Source organism: Bidens hawaiensis, unplaced genomic scaffold, assembly GCF_021521415.1.
Source record: "Bidens hawaiensis isolate Kalapana, Puna unplaced genomic scaffold, B.hawaiensis_p1.1 tig00045634_1, whole genome shotgun sequence".
Taxonomy (NCBI): Eukaryota; Viridiplantae; Streptophyta; class Magnoliopsida; order Asterales; family Asteraceae; genus Bidens; species Bidens hawaiensis.
In genome coordinates, this window is record NW_027505948.1 from 63,871 (window position 1) to 68,881 (window position 5,011).

General features: G+C 41.5%; 1 pseudogene; it reads right to left on the bottom strand.

The window, feature by feature from the left end:
- Positions 1 to 1,403: 1,403 nt before the first annotated feature.
- LOC143616089 (18S ribosomal RNA) lies at positions 1,404 to 1,722 on the bottom strand (annotated as a pseudogene).
- Between the last annotated feature and the right edge of the window lie 3,289 nt (positions 1,723 to 5,011).

The following is a 5,011-nucleotide window of genomic DNA, read 5'->3' on the forward strand; positions in this document are numbered from 1 at the left end:
AATGGAAGACAACGTGTTACCAAGAGCATGGAATGCCATCCACCTCAAGAAATATTTTTTCTGATCAGGATCCACTATCCTGAGAAGATATATTATCCAGAAAAAGGATCTAGGATCCTTAAATCGGTAACATCTTTCTGATCAGTTATTCTATTTAAATTGTTGTTAATTTAAGGATAATATATTCTTAACATTTTATTTTTTCCAAGTTTTGAGTAACCATGCATGATTATTGTTTTGGATAAAAATCAGCTAAGGATCAAGTATCCAAATCTGTAAAGTGAGGTATAGTGCTATGTTGATAATAACGAATATGTAATCGAAATCTTGATGTACACAATGATTTGATCACGAGGGAAAAAGCCCTTGAATACGATAGTCTTACTTCGGTCAAAACTTATCAAGGTAATCTTTGGTAAAATAACTTCGGTCAAGGATTAATAAGATAATCTTTTGTCGAATTACTTTAGTCAATGATCAACAAGATAACCTTTGGTCGATAAGTATATGATTATCATGGTCTCCGGCACAAAAAACCCCCGGACGGTGAAAACTAGCATCTTCGATTATATTGATAATAAAAGGTGGTAACAAGTGTTGTGGAGTATATGATCGAGATTACAAAGTAAGCTAGTGTGTAGAGAGAATGTTTGCTTCTGCAATAGTGTGTGTGTTCGTACATGTGTTTTACCTAGCTAATCATATCTTCATTATATACAAGAAAAGAATAACAAATATCCCTAATTTAAGCCGCCAATCAAGCCATTCCTTAATTGTGATTGTTTCCTTCATTATCCACGCGGTATATTAATTAGATTGCGAGATTATAGCTTTGACTTGGTCATTAGCCGTTATACCTGCCAAAAATATCAACATAACAATGGAAAATCGTTAATAAGCAATAAGTACTGAGGATCACTGATCCTGACGTAGATCTGGAACTCTTCATAAGGATAATTGATCGAGACACGTCAATATCTTTTTGGCTGCAAGTTAGTGGATAGATTGGGTCTTCTAACCGTTATACCTGCTAAATATAAGACTACACATGAGAACAACCGTTAATAAATAATAAGTATTGTGGATCCTTGATCCTGACGGGATCTGGAACACACGCTAAGGATAACTGATCCAAAACATATGCCAGGATAACATATCCACAGTGTCAAATTTCTGTGCACTAACAATTGCCCCCAAAATGGCGGTTGTGATAAGATCACAGCTATCATTTTGCCTTTGAATTCAAACTTTCTGCAAAAACATATTAGATTTGACAAGCTGGATATAATTGTCACATATCAATGGAGTTTCCATGGAAACTTTGCTTATTCCCCAGATACCGTCATTGCTTCTTCTCCGGGAAAAGAAGTTCACGACCCGTGGGCCTTCTCCCTCCACGCGGCATTGCTCCGTCAGGCTTTCGCCCATTGCGGAAAATTCCCCACTGCTGCCTCCCGTAGGAGTCTGGGCCGTGTCTCAGTCCCAGTGTGGCTGATCATCCTCTCAGACCAGCTACTGATCATCGCCTTGGTAAGCTATTACCTCACCAACTAGCTAATCAGACGCGAGCCCCTCCTCGGGCGGATTCCTCCTTTTGCTCCTCAGCCTACGGGGTATTAGCAGTCGTTTCCAGCTGTTGTTCCCCTCCCAAGGGCAGGTTCTTACGCGTTACTCACCCGTCCGCCACTAGAAACAACTTTTGGGCCCTTCATCTTTCTGAATCGAGACCCGGCCCGGCTCACGTCGTTCCAACAACCGGCGGGGAGCACCTCAGTATATGATCGCGTACAGTAACTGGGAGTCCTATTACACCTAAGGCCAACTTCAATTCACCAAGTTTCAGGAAGGAGACCTAGTATTGAGGAAAGCCTTCCAAAACACAACAAATCCGGCCGATGGGAAGCTAGCACCCAAATGGGAACGACCTTATCAAATTGAGTCGGAAGCAGGAAAGGGGGCATATCATTTGCTCAAAATGGAAGGCAACGTGTTACCAAGAGCATGGAATGCCATCCAACTCAAGAAATATTTTTTCTGATCAGGATCCACTATCCTGGGAAGCTCGCGTCGTTCCAACAACCGGCGCGGAGCACCTCAGTATACGATCGCGTACAGTAACTGGGAGTCCTATTACATCTAAGGCCAACTTCAATTCACCAAGTTTTTGTGGGAGAATATTTACTCTTTCAATTTCTATTTCAGTTCTCTCATTAGTTCATAATTTTTCCGAATAGATGAATTGGTCTCTGGCCGGTTCCGCCATCCCGATCAATGAATCATTCGAATTCTTTTTCACTAAAATCTTTTGAATTCACAGGTTCCATCGTTCCCATCGGTCTATACTGGCACCATAATATCAGATTGGGGAGGAAGATTAGAATTTGAAATTGATAGAAAAGCAAGGATATGGGTTCGCGTGAGTAGGCAACAAAAACTATCTATTCTAGTTCCTCTTTAGTTGCCGCCCCCTACTTGCTCATTCGCAATGACTACCATAAGAAAGCCGCCCCTATCTCTAAAGGGGCTTATGCACTCCACGACTTTCTTATGTTATGGCGAAGACTGAATTTAGCTTCCAACCCTAGTCAGCAAGCTTCAAAAGTCCTTTCTCCTTTCTTTTTCGAAACTCAAATAGAAAACTCTCCCCATGGGACCGGGTTTTGAGGTTGTCATACCACTTTCATCCGATATCTAGTTTGAATTCTAAGACCCTCTTTATGAATTAGAAGGCCCTCTTTATGCTCTCAAAGACCGGCATAAAAGATGTTTTCTTCATCGAATAGCGCCCTGCCTTACCACTTGACTAGTAAAAAGCCCTTGTACTAAAAAGAATATTATATATATGCCTTTTTCGCTTCTTCGTCAAGCTTTCGAGCAGCTCTTTCAACTGCCGCCTAATCCCCCTCAAGAACCGAGAGCCGCCCAGCCCCTGGACAGCCGGAGGGAGCTTGCTTATAGAAAGAAGGAAGATAGGCCGATCAAACAAAAAGAACGCGCAAAGGTATCTCCGCTCCTAGTCACTAAGTAGTGCTATTCTGGGGACTCTATCCAGATCTATGGATCTCCCCAGCATCCAAGCGAGACTACTTCCGGCTGTATATCCTTCTCCCATAAGTATTGATCCTTTTGAAATCCTTATAAAACTGAATTAAAGGATTTTGAATCCATAAGTATCGATCCTTTGGTGATCCTCAGAATCTATTTTATGATACTTGATGCAAATAATTTATGATATTTTCTGGGATTAAACCCAATAAACCGGGGACAAGCCCATAAAATAAACTGGGGACAAGCCCGTGCAACTGGGGACAAGTCTGTGAAATCTGGGGACAAGCCCATGTAATCTAGGGACAAGCCCAAGAACTGGTGTTAAACTGGGGACAAGCCCAAACTGGGGACTGGCCCAAGGATACGGATGTTAACTGTGGACTCGCCCAAACCGGGATTTAGCCCAAACGTGAGATAACGTGAAAATGTTATAAACCTTAGCTAACATGAAAATGTTAGAAACCTTTGTCTTGAGATAACGTGAAAACGTTATAAACCGGTGGTATGGTACGTCTACCATAAATCGTAGGATCCTCCATATAGCCGAAGACAACGAAATTGTCAGCCACTAAACGTGTACTGGTCCCGCTGCCCCGGACTATACGTTGGATAGCGTGCGCTCCAAGCAAGAGTGTAGAAACTCTAATTTATAAGAAAAGTGAAAACCTTTAAACCTTGGGGGATATGACCATCGGGGGTCATATCCAATCGTGGGCTAGGCCAAGGAAAATAGTAAAGTACCTTAAATGTAAAGGAGAGGTGGCCAACCTCTTAGACATTGAACCTCTTGTTTGAAATCTGCATTGTTATTTAAAACTTGGAAAAGACAAACGTTAAAAATATATTATCCTTAAATTAATAAGAATCTGAAATGAATAAGTGATCGGATAGATATTACCAATTTCAAGATCCCTGATCCTTCTGAGGATACTTGATCATGATTAGAAAAAGTATTTCTTGAGATGAATAGCATTCCATGATCTAGGTAACCTGTTGCCTTTCATAGTCAACAGGTGATATGCCCCCTTTCCGGCTTCTGATTCGATCAAGTAGGGACCTTCCCACTTAGGCGCTAGCTTTCCATCTGCTGCATTAGTTGTGTTTTGGAAGGCTTTCCTCAAAACTAGATCTCCTTCTTGAAATCTTCAAATCCTAATATTTTTGTTGTATGCCCCAGCTACCCTTTGTTGATATGCTGCCATTCTGATTTTAGCTAGGTCTCTGAGCTCATCAACAGTATCCAGGTCTTGGAAAAGGATTTCATTGTTGGCTTGAGGATCACGGATGCTTGCTCTTGCAGTAGGAACCACCATCTCCGTAGGGATTACAGCTTCTGAGCCAAACACCAATGAGAAGGGTGTTTGACCTGTTGCATTCTTTGGTGTTGTTCTATCAGCCCAAAGAACATATGGTAGCTCTTCGGCCCACTTGCCTTTCTTGGATCCTAGTTTCTTCTTCAAGTTGTTGATAATAATCTTGTTACTTGATTCTGCTTGACCATTAGCTTGAGGATGAATTAGTGTGGAGGTAATCATCTTAATGCCCCAACTGTCACAAAAGTTAGTGGTACTTTTCCCGATAAACTGGGAACCATTGTCACAAATAATTTCTGAAGGGATACCAAATCTAGTAATAATATTTCTTTTAATGAAGGATATCACCTCTTTTTCTCGGACTTGAACGAAAGCTTCTGCTTCTATCCACTTTGAAAAGTAATCAGTCATTGCAAGCATGAATACTTTTCCTCCTGGCGCTTTAGGTAGCTTACCCACGATATCTATGCCCCACTTCATGAAAGGCCATGATGAGGATATAGGATACATAGGTTCTGCTGGCTGATGCAGAATATTGCCATGTCTTTGACATGGATCACACTTCTTTGAGTACTCCATGGCGTCTCTCTTCATGGTAGGCCAGAAGTTCCTGTTCTCAGAATTCTTGAGAATAGGGCTCTACTTCCAGT